A 26205-nucleotide genomic window follows, 5' to 3' on the forward strand; every position below is an offset into this window, starting at 1 on the left:
GCTCTTTCCCTTTTTTAAATTCTTTTGTAAAGATCTTTTATTGATTTTTCAGAGAGAGGGAGGAAGACGGAGAGAGCAAACCTAGATTGGCCACCCCCTGCACACCTTCCACCAGGGATCAAACCTGTAAGCTGGGTATGTGCCCTGACCAGGAATCAAACTGGTGATCCTGGGTGCACGGGACGATGCCAAACCCACTGGGCCACATTGGTCAGGGCACGTCTTCTCTTTCCTGATGCATCCTGACCTTGAAATTTTCCCTCTCCCTTCTAAAGCCTGTTCCTTAATCCATACCATGTGACGTACCTATATTCTTCCCAAACCTGGTGCCTCATCACATGAAAACTCAGCAGGGGCCCATCTGGGCCTCAGTTGGTGAGTGGCCAGCCCCACAGCAGGGGAGCAAGTAAACAATACAAGCATTTCATTGCAAACTGAGAAAAGTGCTAAGAAACTGGCAGAGAGAATCCTGATATAGAGAGTAAAGGTAGAGAGCAATTTAAGTGAGGTTTTTCTGGAAAGGCCTAGCTGAGGAGGGTAAAATAAACGGACATCTGAGAGATGAAAAGAGCCGGGGGCAGGAGGATCCAAACTGAGGGCACAGCACAGGGGATGTCTCTGGGGGAGGAAATGACTTGTGAACTAAAGAAGCTCAAAGTCCATGCACCACTCCAGTTCGGCCCCTGGACTGGAAGATAACCCACCCTGCGTAACAACTACAAGGTCAGTGCTGTCAGAGTTCTCCAGGTTGCCAGTCCAAGGGGTGCTTTCACTGAGCAGCTCCCCAACCTGAGAGCACCCCCTCTGTGTACTGCCTACCATTGAGAAAGGATGGGCTCAAGAAATAGTTTCCCGCTGCCACGATGTTTGCATGCTAGACTTGCATCCAAAATGGTGAAGATCCTGGTGCTGCTACTGCTTATTATAGCCAATAATAGCTAACATTTATTGATCTACTATGTGCCAGGATCTGCGCAACATACTTTATATATACAGTCTGATATAATCCTCACAAGCATGTATCCTTATCGCAGAGCCAGTCAGGGGTGTCTTGAGAATATCTGTGAGAGAAAGAGGTCAGGGAAGGTCAGATTTTTCTTTTCAGTACATTTGTCATAGTGGCATGACAAATTGGGTGCCAAAGAATGTTTGTGCTACAGAAGTATTATGTTAGAAGTAAAATACAGGGATGTTGAGGCATGTCCTTGAACTGGGCTTGGGAACACATGGTTTAAAAGCAAACACACTGCTTCCAGCATTCTCCAAACAAGAATCCCCAAATCTGTCCGCTAATGGAAATGCCATATAAAATAAATAGGGCCCTAACTGGTTGGGCTCAGAGGATAGAGCGTCAGCCTGCGGACTCAAGGGTCCCAGGTTTGATTCCAGTCAAGGGCATGTACCTTGGTTGCAGGCACATCCCCAGTAGGGGGTATGCAGGAGGCAGCTGATCGATGTTTCTCTCCCATCGATGTTTCTAACTCTCTATCCCTCTCCCTTCCTCTCTGTAAAAAATCAATAAAATATAGTTTATAAAATAAATAGGGCTTTCTTTTTTTAAAATATATTTTTATTGATTTCAGAGAGGAAGGGAGAGGGAGAGAGAGAGATAGAAACATCGATGATGAGAGAGAATCATTGATTGGCTGGCTCCTGCACACCCCCCTACTGGGGATTGAGCCCACAATCCAGGCCTGTGCACTGACCTGGAATCGAACCATGACCTGCTGGTTCATAGGTTAATGCTGAACCAGTGAGCCATGCCAGACAGGCAGTAGGGCTTTCTTAAAGGGAAATTCTTATAGTCCTTGAGTCTGGAAAACAGAGAGAAAAGGGGCCACATTTTCTTTCCTATAAGGAATATGTATGAGGGAGGGTCTCAGACTGCCTTAGCCACCTCTAGTCTTTTTCTAGTCCAATCTATTTTCTGCACTGCAGCCAGAACATTTTTACAATTCCTTTTCAATTATCTAAATTTCCCTATAAAAATACACTTATCTTCCCCAGCCCCAATGCCTTCTTCATTCCCAGGCATTGCACCGGACAGCACAGCTTTGAACCCCTAGAGAATGCTCTTCTCAAAGTGCACCCCAGGGGTTCCCTGGGGCCCACGCAGCCCCTGAGAACTTACCTCACTGCATTGGCCATTCGATGGCACTGACCTCAGGATGCTTACAACTCTCCCTCCATTCTCTCTAACCTTGGATTGGCCTGCTGCCTTCGGTTTTCCCTCCACACTCTGCACTTGCCTCATGTTGGTTAACAACTCCTCCCACTTTAGTTTAGGTGTAAAGTTCCACACAGACAGTGACCCCACCCTGCCACCCAGCTCACCCTGAAGTGCAAGTGAGACATGATCCTGTAGAATTCATTTTTTAATGTTTTCAGGCATGAGCATTTAGGACATTGTCTTTAATAATGATCTTTTTGTGAGTGCAAAAGCCACTATTAGTGTAGAGAAATTTAGTGTGGTCTCTAGAGAAGCTATGAAATCAACAATGCACAACAAAAAGCCCACTTTCAGCTCTGGTCTCAGGCACAGAAGCCTGGACCTTCAGCTCTCTGCATCCTACCTTTGTTGTCTGCCAAGTCCTTGAGCTTTTTAGGAAGAAACTACCTTCCACTTGCACATAAATCCTTCTTAAGTGTGTGTAATGCATTTGGTCAAGAGACTAAAGCAATGTCATTATCTTCCAAAAGATCATTTGCATAGTTTGGATCAATCAGGTACTGGATTGTACCTGCTTGTTTTGTTTTGTTTTTAATTTAGAAATGACTAATGTCCAAAGACTTGAGAAAACACAAGGAACAGAAAAGGAGGCTAGGATTTATTGTGTAACTTCCTTTGGACATATGCACACTGCACTAGGTATATTACACAGTTTAACCCCTCTGTCTCAAGTTCATGAGTCTCAGCTATTCCACAGAAGAGCATAAAGTTCTCCAGGTTCCACTAGAGAAATTCTATTTGCCTTCTGCAGTAAGTTCTTTGCAGGTATGTCTGTCTTGTTCACCATTATATTCCCGATGTTAGACACATTAAGAAACACTAAATATTTTCTTAAATTAGTGTTTTTTATTGAAAAACAATATACAATGTAGAAATTTTAAATACCATATAATTATATGGCTTAAAGTGATAGTTTCCTCAAAATTACCCCTCAACCCTACAAGATAATCACTGTTAATAGTTGAGTGAATTAGTGATTAACTTGCACACTGGCCCCTCCTACTTCTTGGTCTAACATAAATGTTTTCTCTTCCTCTTGCCTGGCTCTCACTTTATCATGCTTCTCTCTCTAGTGGGTGTTTGCCACCTGTATCTGTCTAGTGCCACCATTTTCCTGGGTAATGTTCCTCTCTCACCTGAATCGTGCAGTCTTGATTAAATGCCAATCCCCTGCAGTGGTCAGCAAACTGTGGCTCGTGAGCCACATGTGGCTCTTTGGCCCCTTGAGTGTGGCTCTTCCACAAAATACCAACTTCTGCGCATGGGCCACGAAGTTTCAATCACTCTGTACGTGCACACCCGCATGTGGTATTTTGTAGAAGAGCCACACTGAAGGGGCCAAAGAGCTGCATGTGGCTCACGAGCCGCAGTTTGCCAACAACTGCCCTAGGCACAGTGACTGGCCTAGACTAGTTGTGTGGCTCTCTCTGAACACATGACCATGGCCATGAAAAGAGAGGAGGACCAGACCTATTTCATGGTACAGGACATCCAGAGAAAGTTCCTGGCCACAAAATAGAAGTGGCCTATTCATCAAACCAGCCAGACTCTTATAAAGGTCAATCTTCACAATGGAGTCAAGACAGTCTCTTCAATAAGTGGTGTTGGGAAAACTGGTCAGATACATGCAAAAAAAATGAAACTAGACCACCAACTTACACCATACACAATAATAAACTCAAAGTGGATAGAAGACTTAAACATAAGATGGGAAACTATAAAAACCTTAGGAGAATCCATAGGCAGCCAAATATCAGACATATGTTATAGCAATATCTTCACTGATACAGCTCCTAGGGCAATAGAAACTAAGGAGAAAATAAACAAATGGGACAACATCAAAATAAAAAGCTTCTGCACAGCAAAAGAAACCATCAACAAAATAAGAAAGCCCACTGCATTGGAGAACATGTTTGCCAATGTTATCTCCAGTGAGGGTTTAATCTCCAACATTTACAGGGAACTCATATAATTTAACAAAAGGAAGATAAACAATCCAATCAAAAAATGGGCAAAGGACCAAAATAGACACTTTTCAAAAGAGGACATACAGAAGGCTAAGAGACATATGAAAACATGCTCAAAGTCACTAATCATCCGAGAGATGCAAACCAAAATGACAATGAGGTACCATCTCACACCTGTCAGAATGGCTATCATTGACAAACGACAAATGCTGGCCAGGATGTGGAGAAAAAGGAACCCTCTTGCACTGCAGGTGGGAATGCAGACTGGTGCAGCCACTGTGGAAAACAGCATGGAGTTTCCTCAAAAAATTAAAAATAGAACTCCCGTTTGACCCAGTAATCCCATTTCTAGGACTATATCCCAAGAAATCAGAAATATCAATCAGAAAGGACACATGCACCCCTATGTTCATAGCAGCACAATTTACAATAGCTAAGATTTGGAAACAGCCTAAGTGCCCATCAGCAGATGAGTGGATTAGGAAATTGTGGTACATCTACACAATGGAATACTATGCTGCTGTAAAAAAGAAGGAACTCCTACCATTTGCAACAGCGTGGATGGAACTGGAGAGCATTATGCTAAGTGAAATAAGCTAGTTGGAAAAAGATAATATGACATGATCTCACTCATTTGTGGAATATAATGAACAACATAAACTGATGAACAAAAAATAGGTTCAGAGACAGAAGTATCAGACAGACTGTCAAACCTCAGAGGGAAGATAGAGGAGGGAGAGGGTGGTAAGAGATCAACCAAAGGACTTGTATGCATGCATATGAGCATAACCAATGGATACAGACACTGGGGCATTAGGGGCATGTCCTCGGGGGTGGGAGTGGCTGGGGAGGGGTCGATAAGGGAAAAAGGAGACATATGTAATACCTTAAATAATAATAATAATAATAATAATAATCAAACTTCAACCACCTCAAGCCCATTGGAAGGTGTTATTCAAGTCTTCAGAGAAACAGATTGCAGAGATAGCCTCCTCCACTACTGTTCCCGCCTGGTGGAACTGTGATCTGGATTTGTAGAAATATTTGGTGCCTTGTAACACATCAGTGTGTTCCTGATGAAAATAGAGCACTTACCAACCACAAGACAACATTAGTGGAATTTCACTTCTTTTCTGATTTCCTGTCAACTCTTTCTGGGTACCCTGGGCAGATGACTGCGGTCAACTGCCTCCAACAGGAAACATCCGTTTCCTCTGTCACCAATTCCAAAGACTAACACCACCAACATTCAATACCGAGGCAGCAGCATCTCATAGAAGGACATATCCTTGTTTGGGGAAAAATTTAAATGTGTAATAGATAAAGTAATAGGAGTGGCTCAAAGCAATAGTATTGACAACTACATATTTTACCACTAATAACTACAAAATATATTTTCCATCTAAGAAAAGATTCCCCCTTTCCACTATTAAAATAATTGTTCCATAAACTGAGGCCAGTAGATCATAAAATGAGAATGTACAGCTGGATGAAATCTTGAGAGAATCTGACGCAGAGTCCTGTCCTTAAAAGCCCAGGTAGCATTCTTCACTGAGTGTTCTCCCCTCCCTGGGATGCAGTCCCTCTCTAGTTGCACAGGACTGGAAGACACGGCCCATATGGGGTGGCCTCGGCTTCTGCAGTTCATTTCATTCTCACCCCTGGGACTGTGCTCCCAAATTTTACATCTGTGAGTATCCGTAGAGCTTATTTGACAAGAGGCTGAAAGAAGGAAACGATTTCATAGAATAATAGTGAGTGCAGAGCCCTTGAGTTCAACCCATTAAGACTGACTTAATCAAGAGCAGAAAAGAAATTGAGAGGAAAAACAAAGGTGCTCAAAACACCAGCACTGTTTCCATTTTCTTGAGGAAACAGAGCCCAAATTAAACAGCTAGTGTGGCCTTTTCCTTGTCAAGACGAAAAAGTTAAACCCCTAACCAGAGGTGGCATTATTTCTCATAGAGAGGCAGGTGTCATCATGATTAAAAGCCTAGTTCAGGGGTCCTCAAACTTTTTAAACAGGGGGCCAGTTCACTGTCCCTCAGACCGTTGGAGGGCCGGACTATAGTTTTTTTAAAAAAAAACTATGAACAAGTTCCTATGCACACTGCACATATCTTATTTTGAAGTAAAAAAACAAAACGGGAACAAATACAATATTTGTATTTGCATGTGGCCCGCGGGCCGTAGTTTGAGGACCCCTGGCCTAGTTCCACCACCTACCTGCTGTGAGACTTTCAGCAAGTGGCTTAACCTCTCCGTTCCTCAGCTCCCTCATTTTTATAATGGAGGTACTACACAGCTTCAGTGCACAGACTAGCTTAAGTAACAAAAAAATATGCAAAAAAAAATATTTGGAGCCTTTTTCCAAACCAGTTTACCACCTGCAACGCATAGCAACAAGGAGTTGACCCTTAAAATCATTTAGAGTGTTTGTTACACAAATGCTCTTTGGGAATTTAAGAGAAACTGCTGGTCAAGATCAAGCAGGTTTACAATGAAGTTGTTTTTACTAAAATTTTATTTTTTTCAGGTTGAGTACATCATAGGAAACCTCATGTCAGATCAACCTGTAAGTCTACTGTCTCAAAACTTGTTCTCATTTCTCCCTGCTTCCTCTTTTCACAACCCTCACCCTCCTGCTATCTCTCTCAGGGTTCTTGTCTCAAAAAAAAAAAAAAAAAAAAATGGCTGCAGAATAGAAAATCAGCTCTTAAAAAAAACCTGTAAGAATTTTTTAGTGTGGATTTTCTTTCATATAATTATATTATTTTCATTAAGCATGAGTTGGTAAGTGTCAAAATAAAAAGTAACAGAATAGGGGTAAATGCTATGAGCATTAAACAACTTGATCCATGAAAAGTATCCATGCTCAGCCAATAGAAAGCACTATATAAGTGTTTATTATTATTATTATTATTATTATTATTATTATTATTATATGGATCATTCCAACAAGAAATACTCTGTCATATTCCCAACAATAAGTTTATATTTAGTTAAAATGCAAGAGCTTATTCCTGTGAAATATTTAATCACGAATATACATTTTTTGCCTCCGAGGAAGTATAAATTGTCGCGAGCACAATTCCACTTTGTAAAACAAATAGGACTGGTGAAACATTGAACTACTGAAACACTGGCTCAAGCAGCCTTGCCCAGTTGTCCAGGCGCTCCACAGATACTCACAGAGGCGCCTGTGTTCAGGCGGGGCTAGCCTTTTATAGGAGAATAAACATGGACCTTTGAGTCAGGTTGATCTAGGTTCAAAACTGATTATTCTCCCTCTTATTCGCTGTAAAAATGTAGCCTTGTTCCTTAGCTTCTTTAAACACATGGGGTTGGAGGTCAAGCTGCCTGGATTCAAACCTCAGCTTCCCTTCTAGCTCCTATCTGGTACAAATTGCTTGACCTCTTAGATCTTGTTTTTTTTCATCTGTGAAATGGGTATTAGTACCTAGTTCACAGGGCTGCCTGAGGGTTAGGTGAAACTTCGTGTAAATGCTTCAGTGTACGAGTATTCCTATGTGTCTGGCTGGCACATAGGAAATGCTCAGGAAAACAGTAGTTGTTATGAAGTTTCAATAATACAACATCTATAAATACCTGAACACATAGCCTTAATTGGCAAATTGGTGCTTGACTTATCTCTGAGAAACCCTTAAAGGAAGGAAGGTCATGTTTATCAAGTGGCTTCTCAGGCCAGTCACGAAACTAGGGCTTTTACATGTATTGTCTCCTATCAAATAAAATATATGAGGTGATCACACTATTCTGTATGTGGGGCAGACATTGAGGTTCATGGAATTCACTTTCTCAGAGCACTAACAGTTAGTATGCACTAGAGCAGTGATGGCGAACCTTTTGAGCTCGGCGTGTCAGCATTTTGAAAAACCCTAACTTAACTCTGGTGCCGTGTCACATATAGAAATTTTTTGATATTTGCAACCATAGTAAAACAAAGATTTATACTTTTGATATTTATTTTATATATTTAAATGCCACTTAACAAAAAAAATCAACCAAAAAAATGAGTTTGCATGTCACCTCTGACACGCATGTCATAGGTTCGCCATCACTGCACTAGAGTAAGAATTCAGGCTCCAATGTGAATGTTCTTTGGCCATATTACACTGCTTCCTAAATTTTGAGGTTTCAAGGAGAAGAGAAGGGCAGCTCTGTTTCTTCACCCAGCTCTCCAACATGGTTGTGAAAAGGGAACCTGACTTCACTTCACCTCCCGTAGGTTCCCCTACTTGGTTCCTCTCTGTGGTACTCAGAGAAAGTAGCCCTGCTGAGTCTGAAATGAGAAGTCAAGCACTTCTGGGCCTCACCTCCTGCCCTATTGTTTCTCTCATTGACAGTCTAAAAGCAGATTGTCAATAAGTCACAAAGCAGACAGGTGCCTGTGGTCAGCAATGGAACACCTATTTTTATCAGGGAACAAGGCTGAGATTTTTTTTGACCATCGAATATACCTTTGACTATGTATGCCAAAGCATTCCATATAAACTGCGTCGAGAAATGTGAGCCATAATGTCATTTTAACACATGACTCATACAAAATAATTTGTCCACCTCCTTCTAGTGATGAAGAAAATATGACCCTAGCCATAACTGAGTGAAATATTTAAATACATTTCTCTGTTCTGGTAGAACAAGTTACATAATATGCCTACGATAAAGGTAATTTTGGGACAACATGTCAGATAATATCTCAATCTAGTAAGATGATGATTACGCTGTGCTCTGCACTGATCTAATTGCATATGTGATATGTCAGTCAGTCCTGGGAAGCATGTTTTATGAGACACTAAAATTGAAAAAAATCCAGGGTCAAGCAGTAAAGAGGCTGAGTGGCTTTTAGAAGGAACAGAGAAGAAAGAGAGGAGCCTCAAAAGGAATATGTCTCCTGTCCCCAAATATCTGATGGATTGGACTGTCAGAGAGAGGAGAGACATGGCATACTGTGTGTTACTCCAAGAAGAAGAGCTAAGATCAGAGTAGAGGTCTCAAGAGTAGTTAATCTTAGAGAATTGTTGTCTCAGAGTAAGGATTCCTTCTGTACTTCTTGGAAGAATGCTAACCATCAGACCCAACCGAGATGTAAGAGACAACCTGCTCAGCATTGAGCAGCCTGGCACTCCTCACACACTCTCTCAAGTCATGAACCCACTGTGCTCTAAGGTCCCTTCTAATTCACATATCTCCCATGCCTGGCTCCCCCATGGCTCCATGCTGCCACTCTGCCCTGCCCAGCCTCTGCGATGGCTACAGAAGGAGGGGCAGGATGATGAAGTGTCCAAGGAGGCCCAGCAGAAGCATAGCCTCTCCACAGTTTAATGGGTCTTGACAAAAGTTCCCCAGCCTTTGTCCTTTCCAAATGCTGTTACCAAGGAAACTGCTTGTATGTAACAGAGGAGACAACCCGTACACGAAATTGTGGCCACTTTGTTCTAAGAACAAAATGACTTGAATGATCAGAGCTTAGTGAGACACCAGCTAAGTGGTTCCTCTGAAGACCAAAAAAAAAAAAAGTGCATGTATGTATATGAAGTCTCTACCTTCAAGTTCCACCATCAGAAATGTATTCCATCAGGCTACGCCAGTGATGGCGAACCTTTTGAGCTCGGCGTGTCAGCATTTTGAAAAACCCTAACTTAATTCTGGTGCCGTGTCACATATAGAAATTTTTTGATATTTGCAACCATAGTAAAACAAAGACTTATATTTTTGATATTTATTTTATATATTTAAATGCCATTTGACAAAGAAAAATCAACCCAAAAAATGAGTTCGCGTGTCACCTCTGACGCACGTGTCATAGATTCGCCATCACTGGCCTATGCTAATGTTTCTGTTACAATTAATAAGAAATTAAGTCACAAACACCAATGGACTAAATTTATCATACCTGTTCTAATGTGAATATAGTCAAAATAGGATAATGGCTAGGAGTATGGATTTAAAAGTGAAATCTCCCTGATTTCAAGTTTGGGTTCTTCCACTTAATAGCTGTGTGGCTTTGCCTTTGGCAAGTTCCCAAACCTCTCTGCCACCAGGTTCATCATCTGTGAAATAGAGATAAAAATAATACATACCTCTTTGAATTGCTGGATAAATAAATGAGTTAATACATATGAAGTTCTTAGAAGGTACCTGGTACTCAGTAAGCTATTTAAGTGTTAGCTATTGTTGTGATGGTGAAAATGATGACAGTGACAGGGACTAGGAAGTGTTAAAGATTTTTGCCTGGGTGCATAGGCAAGTAAGTCAAAGAAAAAGGAATTGACATTAATTGAATATCTATCTGCTCAGTAAGACGCCATTAGAGACTTTAGAGCCTTGATTATCAAGAGGAGACAGAAACTTTGGGGATGACAGGATCTTGGGACATTTTCTGAATCTTAGGACTCCTAACAAGAAATGACGGAAGAGTGATCATGGGCATCTCCAGGCTAGCTCCAAAAATGTCTCTTTTCAGGATGAAAGAAAGAGAAACATAATAGTTATTTTCCCTAGAACAAGCTTTTGCTACTCCCTCTCAATTTTCCCCCCTCATGACTTATTAACCCCTTAGCATATGATGGCAGGTGAGTGGGTGGTGCTAGGAGAGGTGGGAAAAGACAGCCTCTTGTTAAGCTCCTCCCTCCCTTCTATATTTTCCTCATATACATTTGCTGTGTGATACCTCACATGGGCTTTATAAGCATTCTGGTGCCTGTAGCAAATCAGATCAGACAAATATAGCAGTTGTAGAGTTCCTACCTACATATCAACATGTATTAGCCAGCGGTGTCTCATTCATCCTCTGGTGATGCTGTCTGGTGGAGAAGAAAATACAGGATAGAGACCGTTGCAATGCTTAGCCCTGGAGCAGCTTAGATTTCCAAACTTAATTGCTGAGCAAAGGGGCTCTCAGATTCTCTGACTTGACGTTCTTTTATTAGAAGTTCCTCGTTTCTCTCCTCTAGACTGAAGGCTGCCAATGTGCCCCCTGTGGGTCATCTCGCCAGCCCCTTTCTACGCGGGAATACTAGTGTGGGTTTCGGCACTTATTGAGAAAATGGCACCGTGAGTCCTGACAGGCTCTCCTCACCTCAACAAGGAAGGATCTCCACCGCCAAAGTCCCCAGTGCTCTGCTTAGTGGTATGATGGCTTCTGAGGTGGCTGCTCCCTTGAGTCAGACAGGGATGTGAGGAAAACAAAGACACTGAGGTTTTACCCTATACAATGAAGTCTCCCTCCTTCCTTTTACCTGATTGAAACCTGTATACATGCCCATTATAACACCCATAGCCTTTTATACTTTCTGAATGATATGTCTCCCTCTATAAGACAATGACATTTGAGGAGGGAGCACAGATAGCTTGTCTTATTCATCTATTTATCCAAAGTATTTATCTCAGTTTTGGACATATAGTAGGCCCTCAAAAAATCTGTGGGAATATTTTTATATTGTGAAGTTCATTCTGGAAAAGGCTGAGGGAAAAAATGTAATAGGCACTAGTTATTTATAGAAGGTAACACTGATATAAATGAAATAAGACAACTTTGATTTTTTTCATAGACAAGAAGGAAGAATCAAGTGTATTCAGGTGGTTCTCCAGAGAAAGAACCAATAGCGTGTGTATATGTATACATGTATGTGAATGTGAGATTTATTATAAGGAATTGGCTTAAGCAATGATTAAGGCTGTTTTAGTTTGAATCCAAAGGCATGAAGAAGCCAATGCTGCAGTTCAAAGGCAGGCTAGCAAGAATTCCCTCTCAGACCTTCAAATGATTTGTTGTCCCTATGTGCTCTACTCAAACTATCCATAAATGTTAAGCTCAGCCAAGAATACCCTCACAGAAATACCCAGAATAATGTTTGACAATATCTGGGCCCAGTCAAGTTGACACACAAAATTAATTATCATGTTAAGCATATAAAGTCCAAATAAAATATCCCCCCTCCTCTTACATTCATTCAACAAACACATAAGCACCTACTATGGGCCAGCATTATGGGATTCTCTTTCTTCCACCTCCCTTCTCTCACAGGGTCTAACATTGCTCCCTGCCAAAGAGGTGACACCCGTGTGGCAGCAGGGACAGTGAACTGGAGCTGCACAGGCATAACATAGAAAGGGCCAGAATGAAATGCCCTAGCCCAACCCCCTAGCAGGACCCTCCACTCAGATTTTTACCTCTAGGCAATTCTGCTAGGCAGAGACTCTTTCCTTCCAGAGAAATCAATGAGAGGCTCACTTGCAACGATTCAGACAAAGGTTCTCGATCTTGGCTAGGCTTTGTGGCTGGGGCTAAAATATGGCGAGGATGAGAAACGCATTCTGACAATGAGCACTTGGTTCTATTAAGATGTCCAATTAGCCAGTGAAAAATCAGCCTAGTGCTGCTATGAATGACTCATTGTGGTTTGAGATTCAGTGGCCTGTGCATTTGTGTTAGCCTCTTGCTAGAATTAATCCCCCTCGATCTGTTTTTCTTCAGCCTGGGTGCTGCTGGTATTTCAACAAAAGAGCCAAATACCAACATCTGATTCAATTGTTTGGTCCTCTCACACCTGAGTTTATCACCAATTTTTCAAAGTAATGGGTAACATCAAGAAGCTGGCTTATTGCACTGGGATAATATTGCAGACTCTTCATGAAATAAGTACGGATTCTCTGATTATGAGAGGTACAAAAGGGGAAGCAGCCTGATTTAGGCCAAAAGGGCTGCAAAAAAAAAGATGCAGGTTCATGTGAAAAAATCTTTCCTGGACCCCGGGGAGAGGAATCTAGTGCTTCTGGAGTCAAAGAAGGGGCATTTTACAGCGGGAGGTGGCCATGCCCAAAGCCTTCTTCTCCCCAGTTCCTGTCTCTCAACTACTGCAATGAGGTTAATTCTGAGAATCCGGGCACTGGTGGAGGTAATATATCTGAGTGGTTTAAGAACAAGGGCCTTTGCGCAAAACAACCTGGGTGTGAATTTCAGCATTGCCACTTCTTACTTGCGTGACTGGGCAAGTTATTTAACCTCTGATTTTTTTCCTCACAATTAAGAAAAGGGATCATGATAGGTCTTACCTGTTATTAAAGTCGTTATAAGCATATGACATATAGCATGTGAAGAGGTGAGCACAGAGCTCAGCACATAGTAATGCCCAATGAATGTAAGTTATTTGTAATGTAAATGTACCTCCAAGAAGCACATCTATTTTAGATTATACAGTGACTCTCAGGAATTCTATGTCCCAGCAGAGTCTAGGGTACTGGTCACGGGTACCTCATATTAGCTTAGTCGCACCACACCCTGGGCTGGGGAGAAGTCAAGCTGGTAGCCAATTAGGAACCTCATGCCCACATCACCCCCACACCACTAGCAGCAGGTGGGCCCAGTCTCCTGTGGTGGACTGAAGTCTCTGCCATGTGCCCGTGTCACCTGCTCTACCAGTTCCCAATCCCAATTACTCTCTCTAGCTAAGCACAAAGATGGGCTCTGTACCACAGCCAGTTCCCTGGAGGGCTTGACCCTTTCATCTAATTCCTGCAAACTCCTTTCCCCTGGAGACCAAGCCTATGATCAGCAGCATCCATCTCCAAGCCACGGCTCACAACATTCCCTCAAATCAGACCTCTTCCCAAGTAGCCACTATCCCCAGCCTCCACAGGGCTGTCATCTCTCAAACTTGTTCTTGTGCCCTTGTACAGGTCCCCATATCCCTCATGAGGACCAGGATCTAGTTTAATCCTGGCCCAGAAGTTGTTCCTCTTCAGTAAGAGGTCTGAGAGTGTCAGACAGTCGAGCTTACACCACGGATCTCATTCACCGTTGCTTCCAAAACACTCTACCCCTCAGCTGCCTGCAATTAAACCTTTGCCTGTCTTTTTAGCACATACTCAGTTTTTTCCTCTTGCTCCCACCTCTCCTCCTCCATATCGCCTTTGATGTTTCAGACTAATTTATGACCATTTGACATAGGTACGTCAAACATGAAAGTCAGTACACAACCCCATGGCAAGCGGACATTTCAGCAGAAACAGCATTCAGTACATTGAATTTAATCCACTTTCTATGGTTTATAAGTATTTCACAACTTCTTTTGGCTTTTGCATTACATAAAAACTATAAGCTTCAGCATGTTTAGGTATTATCATAATAGAAGTAACCCAAGTCAACAACGAAGGTCTGAAAGTTTTATTTTTCATTTACTCAGTATCTCTATGTGCTTCTTTCATTTGTGCAGACAATGGGCTATGGCTTCTGAAATCCCAGGGAGGAGGCTAGCCATCAGCACTGCATTTCCCAGCAGAGAATCTGTCATCACCCTCATCATGAACTTCCTTAAAGACGATTTTCTTTCTATCTGAGCATGTGTGTCTTTTGTGTGTGACTTGAACTTATTTATTGGCCAAAACGTTTCCCAGTGGGACACAAAGTTATAGAATGTTTACCTTGAGAAAGGACTGTTGAAATAACTTAATTGAGTGAGTCCCAAGCATAGGATGCATTTCACTCGGGGGTGACAGCGGCTAGTAGGGAGTCCACAGCCCAAGCATTAAATAGCAGTGGGTCACAGAGTGGGAGCATATGCTCTTCAATTTCTGTCCAGTCCTCTGATTGGTCTAGATTAGAGCAGTGGTTCACAACCTTGGCTGCACATTAGAATCACCTGGGAATCTTTTTAAAATCCTGATTTCTGGGCCTCATTCTCTGGACATTCTGCTTCTTTGTTATGGGGTGGGGCCACAACATTAGTAACAAAGAAACAGAATTTCCAGAGGATGAGGCCCAGAAATCAGGATTATAAAAAGATTCCCAGGTGATTCTGATGCGCAGCCCAGGTTGAGAACCGCTGTTCTAGGAGAAGTCTGGGTTTGATGCTGCTAGGTCGCTTCCTCTGGCACCTCCTAACCTTCCCTTTACATCGAGAAGCCTCAGTCTCAGCATCTTCAGACTACCTCCTCTGTCTCGAGATAAATAACAAGGTTTTATTTTCACTTATTGATTCTATGGTTACCTGCCATTCATAATGTGATACCAATTTCTTATTTGCACCCATGGGAGAACATTTCCTTTCAAAATACATCTTTTAAATGTAAGTCATTTAAACAAAAATATTAAGTAAATTAGAATGCAGGTGTATTCATGTCGCAAAGTGTGTGAAGGTGATACACAAATTACTGAGGTTCAGCTCCGAGTTTTACTGATGAAGAAACTGATTCCTGGAACCTGGTGAGGAAGTGGATGCCCACAGCCACCCGTTTGGTGGACAGCGGCTCTGGGACAGGTTCAGTGCCGCCCCATAATTCCACTAGAATTACAGGAACATAAAAAGGGAACGCGATGGGTCTTAGTGTGCTCTGACCTCTAATCAGAACTACCACACCCACCTGACATAGTGAGTGACTCCTGTGGAGCCGCATTTCTTTTTCTGTGTAAATCTTCTAGGTTACATGGGAACATTTATGGCCACATTTCAGAAATAAGATCACACTAAGTGAATTCATGGTGGGCTACTGAATATTTTGCCTTGATAGCTTTTGAGAAAACGTTAAAAATGCCTTAGAAATTAAGCAGTGATCCCAGTTAGCACAGAGTGTAATTAAATCAAACAGTATTTTTTTTTTTTTTTGGCATTGACAACTTCCTCGTCATGTAATGTTCTAGTAAGAAGTAAGGCAGAATGCTCCCTTTTGCTAGGAGATTAATACAATCCTGAGAAAGAATTAGCTCCCACACACTAAGCACATCAGGCAGTGATTTTTGTCACATGTAGAACAGAGCTAAATCCACATTTCCCTCTTCAGAGAATACTGTGTTTTCAAATGAGAATAAATGCTCTTAAGATACTATTTCCTTCTCCCTTCAAGATTATTCTATCCAGCTGGTTGACTGATTGATCACCAGAGATTTCTTGACTGATTATTACCAGTCACAGGGGGCCCAGATAGGATCATAATGAACAAACATGGGTATTCCTTCCTAAGTCCTGCTGTTTTAACCAACCAACAATGGATACTGTTTACCGAGTAGGTGGTAGTTCCTACCTAGTGAAAACTGTGCTAAGCACTTTGCTGCATTATTTCACACAATCTTCTTAACACCCCTGTGATCCCTATTTTACATATAAGGATGCTTAGGAAAGTTAAGTTCATGCCTAAAGGTACAAATTAAGAAGTGGCAGAAACAGGATTTGAATAGACATCTTTCTGGCTCCTAAAAGCAAACGGTTTAACCACAAACTCTGCTGAGAAACTGACATGACATCACAACCCTCCGGGCCAGATGGAGTGAGAGACACACATCATAATTTACTCTAAACATTCACCAGGTTGATAACGGCACCAGTCAAGGTATTAAAGGCTTTTTTTCAAAAGTCAATATTTTTAAGAAAAACTGATGATTTTGACAGTAATATTCCCCAATACAGCTATTTTAATAAACCTGCAGTTATATTGTTATTTATAGAACAAAGACCTAGTAAAATACTTAACAGCAATAGTTCAGTCGTTACTACTATTTTAAAAAATTCCACCAACTTAGTTACTTAAAGCAAAAAAAGACCTGTTCACTTACCGCTCTGGAGATCAGAATCCAAAATCAGTCTCCCTGGGCTAACGTCAAGATGTTGACAGGGCTGACTCCTTCTAGAAGCTCCCAGGGAGAACTTGGCTCTTTGGTGTCTAAAGGCCTCCTGCATCCCTCAGCTCGACTCCATCCTCACATCAACCCAACCTCCCTCTTCCATCTTCACGTCTACCACTGACCTCCGGCCTCTTGCTTCACTTTTAAGGATCCTCGTGATGACATTGGGCCCACCTGAGTAACCTGACCTTCTCATCTCAAAACCCTTAACTTAATCACGTCAGTAAAGTCCCTTTTGCTGTGTAAGATAACAATATTCACCGGTTTGGGGGTTTAGGACATGAACATCTTTGGGGACCATTATATTTTCTTCCACAATTACCAACATTTACTCTTTTTTTTTTTTTTTTTTTTTTTTTAGTTAAGTCAAAAGTTTAAGATTAATTGGAAAGGGAATCTTTTACTGTAATCACCTGAATCCAGTTTCCAATTAATGTGTGGTTTTCCAGGGCTGGCTTTCACGGCAAAGTAATGACTTTTTCTTTCGGTTGGAAACTTTGTGGAGCATGTGGGTGCGTGGCTGTGGCATGGCTCTGGGTCACCGAGCAGCTTGGCTGAGCATCTGTGCAGGAACCACTGTGTTAAGTTATATTTAAAAATTGTTTCTTCCAAATGTTCAGAACAAGGCCAGGTCTCAATAAGAAGTGGCCTTAAGGGGGGTGGGTAAGAGATCAACCAAAGGACTTGTATGTAAGCACAACCAATGGACATAAGACACTGGGGGGTAGGGGAGGCCAGGGGATTGTCAAGGGGGGGGGGGGGGAAGGAGACATATGCAATACTCTTTGTAATACTTTAAGCAATAAAAAAAAATGAAAAGGGAAAAAAAAAGATTTTTCTTCTCGTTGTGAAAAAATAATAACAATAAACACTTATGTACGGCAAAAAAAAAAAAAAAGTGGCCTTAAATATACTGCAGGAAAAAGGGGCGGGGGGGGGGTAAAGATTATAAAATGCAGAGGATGGTTCAGTTAATTCATTTAACATTAAATCATTTCATTAATAATGATCGAGGAAGCAAGACAATTAAAGGAGGAGAGAAAGGAATACCCACAGCTTCTTGACTGATGGCTGAATCAGTTAATCGTGTTCTGAGTAGAAGTGTGTATAACAAGAAAATACATCTCCATATTCCTGCGAGTTTTCCAACCATGGAAAATAAGAGAAGCACGGTGATAAAATGCCCTATGAATGGAGCTGGACATCAATAAAAATAAATAAATAAAAGGCATCTTAGCACTTTGGTTTTCTTCTTTCCTTCTTCTTGGTTAGAAGAGAAAACCTTAGCAAAATCTGAGTAGGGCAGCACATGCAGAAACCAATTTGCTCTTGTCATGTTTCTTGATCAAATTGGTAGTTGGAGAATATTCACTCACTTAATGCCCTGAGGAGAGATATACAGTCTTCTATCTCAATCTAATAAAAACCCCACAACTGTTGCTACACAGAGCTATGCATTTTGAAGGTTCAAATTGCTTTACTCTTTGCGACAGCATGGGTGGACCTGGAGAGTATAATGCTAAGCAAACTAAGCCAGTCAGAGAAAGACAAAGACCGTAGGAGCTCACTAATATGTGGAATCCAATGAACAAAATAAACTGATGAACACAATGGAACCAGAAGCATGGATACGATACATGGAACAGACTGGAGGGAGCCAAAGTGGAGGGCATGTGAGTGCCTGGATAAAGGAGCTGAAGGGATTAGCTGAAGGGATTAGCTAAAGAACATATATGCATACCCCCTGGACACGGACAATAGTGTGGTGAAGGCCAGAAGGGGAGGTGGGCAAAGGTGGGTGGGGGGTGGGGGAAGGCTGCAATAATGCCAACATTAAAAGTGTTTAATAAAAAAAAGAATCAGCCGAAACCGGTTTGGCTCAGTGGATAGAGCGTCGGCCTGCGGACTGAAAGGCCCCAGGTTCAATTCTGGTCAAGGGCATGTACCTGGGTTGCGGGCACATCCCCAGTAGGAGATGTGCAGGAGGCAGCTGATCGATGTTTCTCTTTCATCGATGTTTCTAACTCTCTATCTCTCTCCCTTCCTCTCTGTAAAAAATCAATAAAATATTTAAAAAAAATCAAGTGAAATTGACAGCACATTTGTAAAGAGAGTAATACTAGGGAATTCATGTTTACTAAATGTTTCCCTTTTTTTCACACTTGTTTCTAATAACATTTCAATATGCATTCATCTCCTAGGAGGGCATTAACTAATACATCATGTTACTTTATTAAAAAGATGGAATACAGCTTATTTTAAAAAAATAATCAAATGTGAAAACGTGTGTAAAATGCTTTGAAACAACTAACCATACCTAATAAAATATTCTTATTGCCCTCATTAAAGTTCCTTTGTATCAGTAGGGAGAGAGAAAAAAAAATATTTCTAAACTAGAAGTTCCTAAAACTTGCTGCAATGCTTCTCAAACTTTAATTTGCACAGAAAGCGCCAGAGGATCCTGTTACGTGCAGATGCTGACTCAGCGAGTCTGGGGAGGGAGGCCCATAGACCCTGTATTTCTTACAAGCCCCTAAGTGACATTGATGTTGCAATTCTTCCCCCGTTGAGTAGAGATGTCACGGAGAAATTTATAGAATTATATATCCCCAGGTAGGAGAGGTGGGCAAAAGGGGGGGGGGTGTTAATGGGGATGGAAATAGACTTTGCCTGGGATGATGGGCGTATGATGCAGTGTGAAGATGTGTTTCAATGAATTGTACACTTGAAACCTTTATGGTTTTGCAAACTAATGTCACCCCAATAAATTCAATTAAAAAATATGTAGTCTGTGTTTCAAAATTCATGTTGAATAAAAAAAAAAATACATTCATGGCCACGCATTTTATGTATGGTTGGATGCTCACATTATGAGATATATGAGACCTGAAACCCACTGAGTCATCATCATACTCACCTCTTCCACCTAATTTTCCCTTAGGCCCATAAGCCAGACTGACAGATGGAATAACTTGCAATACTAAAATTCTCTCTTTCTCTCTATCCCTGTCTTCTTTCATTGCCAAGGGCTTAAGCACTTCCATTTACAAAAGTCAAATATGTGTCTGCTGCTGCTCAGCTATCCTGTGTGGGAAAGCACAGCATGCCCCCGCTTCCAGAGCAGTAAGGGAAGTAGGAGCTCTGCAGTACTGGAGAGGATGCTAGACTAGGAGGCACGGACTCCTGGCCTTGATTCTTGATTCTTGCTATGTGACCAAATGCTGTGTGACCTTGCTGTGTGTCAAAATCCATTTGACGTCTCCATTTGGTTTTTGATTCTGAGAAATATGCCTTAAGCTTTTTATACCAAGAGATAAAACCTGCCATGTAACTGCTGCCCATAAATCCAAAAGGGTGAAGGAGGGAGGGGCAGGATTGACGCTGGGCTCCTGTTCCTTTAAGGGCAACTAACTTCCCTGGAACGCCCCTGGATGTTTGCTGAGACCTAGACTTTCAGCTGCAGTCTGCACTCAGGGGCTCTGTGATGCCAGGGATCCAGATAGGACCATTCTGAGCTCCAGCTTTAGCTCTTTCCCTCATTTCCAGCATAAATCTTGGCAACTTATGTCATCTCTCTCTAATTTCAATTTCCTCATGCATGCAATAGAACTAATAATACACACCTATATACATACATCATAGATGGTATGTTGTTTAAATATGTATATTAGGACCAGATATGTTGTGCCCCTGGGTATTATTTAAACATTCTATAAGCAGCAGAAACAGAAAACTACTAACTTAAGCAAAAATAAATACATTGAAACAATACTGAGTGAGCTCAAAACACTGAAGAGAGAGCAACCAGGCCTTAAGAGGACTGCAAAAAAGGGCAGATTTGGGCATCTCCACAGTAGGGTGATCATTCCTACCTGGGTCTCTGTCCACCCACCTTCTGTGTCAAGATTTAAATTGCTGGAGAGAAACCCAGTTGGCCTCACTTGGATCATATGACTACACCCATAATCACAGGAAAAGAGCCCTGTGATGGAAAGCCCCATTCAAGCCACATGGACTGAAGAGGGGAAGGCACCATAAAGGTAGGAGATGTTGTTACTAGAGCTAGAGAAGGGATGCTGGGCAGAGAGGAACAAGGTTCCATTCCCAGGCTGAGAGTTTTCCCCAATGTCACACAAGGGTTACATCCTCCTAAAAAGTCATTATTGTTTTTTCTAAATGACCTACTCAAAATCACTCCCCAGTCATGTCCTTGTTATGACATTTCCTGCTACCTACTTGCCTGCCTGTCAGGCCTTTTCTGATTCCAGCTGAAGTTTCCCATTGGAGTCTTACTGTGTTTACTTACCTTTAGGGGCAAAGCTCTTTGTGCAGGTGAACTAGGCCATAAAGCACCATCAATCCAGTGGGTAGGCCTAGGTGCCTCAGACACAGAACATTTGGGTTTTCTCACTAATAGAATATACAAATTCCATAGAATTGATGAATCAATAAATTAAAAAGCCGATCTTCACCCAGAAACAACACAAAGAAACTTTAGAAACCCAGCCTCCCCATTCATGAATTCCCTCCCTCCGTGTACTCAGTCATGCTATTTGAACAGCTGCCACAGGCTTGGTCTGGCCTCTGAGCCCTCCATGACATCAGGTCAGACAGGAACATCAACACTGTATTCAGCCATGAGGGACTTAGAGACTAAGGAAATCTGGGGCAAAATACACCAAGAGGAATAATGCAGTCTGTTCTTTGTTTGCAGTTTTACTTAGCAAACCGAGAAGATGGTTGGTCTGTATATTTAGGTTACAAAGCTGCAGATCCTAACATGAACTTTCTGGGTGATGTCTTTAAACTTTCTATGGCCTTTTCTTTCCCAGCACAGAACACCTGGATGCAAATTCACACTTGCAATCCACAAGTGGGCAAATGTAACTCAGACTAATTCAGTTTTCAGCATAACAGAACCACTGGGATTCAGGATAACTGGGTTCTAATCTGGCCACCGACCCTCACCTACCTTGAGGAGAGCACTTCCCCTCCCCGGGTCTCAGTTTTCTCATATTTTGAGTGAGGATGCTGAACAGCATGTGTCAAGATTCCTTCCTATTTTGATGTTCAATGAAGCTAGAGTCAGTGGGATTACTACGAATAAATGCTTCCAGTGTCAGGAGCCCACGTTACAACTGGGCAGGAAATGTGCAAAATTAAAGGACTCCATTTGCTCACTTGATTTAGCTGGGGGTGGAGAGCTGAAAAGAGCACCTGCTGGTGTTAATCCTGAACTCTGGAATATTCTTTATGGGCATTGGTTCTATAATATTTGGGATGACAATAGAGGTTAAGGGTTAACAAACTTTTTCTGCAAAAGGTCAAATGATAAATATGTTAGGTGATGCAGCCCCAGTCACAACTACTCAACTCTGCCTTTGCAGTATGAAAGCAGACCCAGATAGTACTTAAATGAATAACTGTGGTTGTGCTTCCTTTCAAACATAGTTGGTGGGGCTATGATCCCTGGGCTGCAGTTTGCTGACCCCTGATTTAAGTGCTGGTCTTTGCAATAAGAAACACATACCCTTATGCTCACACACACTTCACAGAGGGATGCAAGGCCTGATAGAGTTTATCGTTATCAAGTGAGTCTGGGGAATGTTCCAAAGCCATAAAATAATTTGGAGTAATAATAGTAATATAAAGCCTACTGAAATATGAGCCACGAGATGCAGGTTGAAGCCAAATTCTACTATTTGACAAATGGCAAGCTGCTTAACATCTGCAAGTCTCAGTACGTTTATTTTCTAATTTAAAAAAAAAAAAGAAATGGTACATGCTGTGACTAAAAGGAATAAGAATAGCAGCCGTTTACATTTGAATTTATCATAAAATTTTAAATGCTCTTTTCACATTTATCATCACATTTAATTCTAAAAAAGCAAAAACAAAAAAAATCTTAGAATCTACCTAAAGTGGTAGATGCTATCTAATTCACACTATTCTAGCATGTAGAAACCACTATTCCCATTTTATGGATAAGACATTGAAGGTCATGTGAAGAATAAAAGTGAGATGAAACCACTCTGAAAATTGTACGGTGCTACATGAGCATAAGGTGCCATAATGACTCAAGATAAGGAGAACAATATTTCCTAAGTCTTCCCATAAGTTGAAGTAGTGAATTTTCATCATGGTATCTAAAATACAATTCCAGATGCATTTTCTAATGACCAGTGCTCTATGTGCAGTCAGCCTCCAGCCACATGACGCTTCTGATCCACATATAGGGCCCTAATTTTTCCTTAAACAAAAGCTGGAGGCTCTCCTATTTCCTTGCCCTCCCTAACAGCACATCCAAAAACACAGAGTTGCTCCTATTTTCGTGGACACAGTAGTTACATGGTACAGATATCCAGGCAAGTTTTATATGTGCCAATAATATGTGCAGAGGAATTGGAGGGTGGGGAGATTCTCAGTGAAATCTGGCATCTTCCAACTCCCAACTTCTCTGCAGGTGAGAAGGCTGTGAGCATTCCCCATTGCCCGAGCCTGTGTAAAGACAAGGGTAACAGGTACACAGCAAGTCTCTTCCCATGCTTTAATCTGGAGAATCAGACTAAAACAGCCGTGGGCAAACTACAGCCCGCGGGCCGGATCCGGCCCATTTGAAATGAATAAAACTAAAAAAAAAAAAAAAAAAAAAGACCGTACCCTTTTATGTAATGATGTTTACTTTGAATTTATATTAGTTCACACAAACACTCCATCCATGCTTTTGTTCCCTCCGGTCCAGTTTAGGAACCCATTGTGGCCCTCGAGTCAAAAAGTTTGCCCACCCCTGGACTAAAAGATCCACATGCAGAATATCATTTCCAAGATGGGGGTGGATGGGTGGGTGGGAAGAGATCAACCAAAGAACTTGTATGCATATATGCATAACCCATGGACACAAACAATAGGGTGGTGAAGACCTGGGGCAGGGGATGTGGGCAGGCTAGGAGGAGTCAATGGGTGAAAAAAGGGGGCATATATAATACCTTCAACAATAAAGATTTACTTTTTTAAAAAAAGAAAGAACACAGAAAAATCAAAAGTATGGGTAAATACAGCAATGATGTTTTTGTCTACACTTAAGTTTTTTAAATTTTGTTTGATGGTTGAAAAGAATTTATAAGAATGTCTGCTGTGGTTCTCACTGTGTGTAAAGGAAATAATTAAGACAACTATAGTCAAAGAGAGTAATGGGAGGGTAAGGAGACAAGGTTTCTACACTTCACCTAACCTGTTAAATGTTGACACCTATAGACTGTGATAAATTGTGTATATATAACATAATGCCTACAGCAATAAAAAAAGAAAACACTCAAAAACACTATAGATAAATCAAAATTGAATTAAATTAACCACAGGAAAGAAAGGAAGGAAGAAAGCCAACAGAAAACAAAATTCCTCAAAAACACAATTACAGTGGCCCCCAAGCATCCAGGGGCAAAGTGAGGAAAGCCAGTACTCTAGAGAGTTAAATTCCTGGCTTCATCCCATTGGGCAAATTCCCCAATCTCTATATGCCTCAGGTAGTATGTTGGCAAACTGGAGATAATAATATCACTTAACAGGACTTTGCTGAGCTTTAAATTCTATATATTAAAAGGGTAATATGCAAATCGACCAAACGGCAGAATGACCAGTTGCTATGATGTGCACTGACCACCAGGGGGCAGACGCTCAACACAGGAGCTGCCCCCAGCCAACAGGACTTGATCACCCAAATGGGAGGGGGGGGGCGGGGCCAGCTGCTGGCAGCCAGGGAAGATGGCCCTGATTGCAGGCCAGGCCAAGGACCGTACCCATGCATGAATTTCATGCGCCGGGCCTCTAGTAAGTTAATATTTACTTAAAACAGTGCCTGGCAAATAGTAAATATCGTGTGTGTGTGTGTGTGTGTGTGTGTGTGTGTGTGTGTGTGTGTTTTCCAATTAAATAAAATAATTAAATTAATTTCCCACTTAGGGATAGAGGAACATTCAATTGTTCCTCTTTTTTACCCTCATAAATTACACTATGACAAATATCCTTGTGTTTTAGGCTATTCCCCATATCTCCCATATTTCTGACTATTCTTAGGATATAAAAATCCTCTGAAATATGTTTCGATGTTCACATGCAGACATACTCCTTTTTCCTGTCAGGGTAAAATTCACAAACTTCTAAAGAAAGTGGCTTTGACACTGAACTTGAGTAACTAGAGCAGCTGAAGTTTTCACCAAATTTGTTTTGCCGGCACACAAAACAGAGAGTGGAAGTCTTTATGGCAGATGATGTAAAGAAATCCTAACTGTCTTTGACTTAATACCAATAAACTCACCAAGGCAGCCCAGTACCTGGGCTAAAAGCATGGACTCTGAAGCTATTTTACCTGAGTTCAAACTCTAGCTCTTTCATTTATCAGCTGTGCAAACTTGGGCACATTGCTTATCCTCTCTGTGCTTCAGTTGCTTTATCTCTAAAAAGAGGGAAATAACAGGATCACAGGGATGTTATGAGGATGAAATGAGTTAAGGCACCTGATGGACTATGAGTAGTTAAACCAAATAGAAAAGCTAAGGGGAGCCCCCTTCATAGGGGCCTAAACTCATCCTGAGAGCAGGCAGATAAGAACACGATCATGAACCTCAATGTAAAATGGTGAGGAAAAGAGGGAAAATACCTACCTCTCTCATTATTTATCAATATTAGCTGCCAAGAGTGCCGTAATAGAGCTATTGGTCATGTGCCACCACTAGCTGCAGCCTACCGAACATCGCCTTCCCAATAAATCATCTCTAAAGGATGAATAAAACAAGTAATTTTGCATACAGAATTTTTTTTTTCATCTGAGCTAATTCTAGCTGCCTGTGCATGTGGGAGCTTAGCACATTTATTTGATGACAAACAAATTGGCCTGCCCCACAGGGGCATCTAAAAGGCTCAGTGAGTACTTTGAAATCTTTGCAATTCAAAAAGAGGCCTGAAAGGAACTACATGACTAAAGGGGTTTATTCTCATATTCCTTATGGCTGTAAATCAAAATATAAGATCATGCTTGGGGAGGTATTGTTTGTTGTAGTTTTTAATAGAGTTAAAAATAAACTGTTAAAATCTCTCTTAAACTCTGGGCTTAGAATAGATTCTATTTTGAGATATTATTACACAGTACATAAACAAATTGTACCAAAATAAGTTGTACAGGATTCCATAATTCCTTGCTACTAAAGAATAGCAGCAAGATGCTGCAAAAATGTCAGCTTCCCCTCTATCTTCTGCTTCTCCTTTCCTCATTTATAATGGCTGATTTCACTCTGGAATCCACACATGGGGCAGACTATAAAAGCATCAATCCACCCATTTTATTCATCATCACAGTTGGATATTCAAGACCT

The sequence above is a fragment of the Myotis nattereri genome, assembly GCF_964212035.1.
Source record: "Myotis nattereri genome assembly, chromosome: 13".
Taxonomy (NCBI): domain Eukaryota; kingdom Metazoa; phylum Chordata; class Mammalia; order Chiroptera; family Vespertilionidae; genus Myotis; species Myotis nattereri.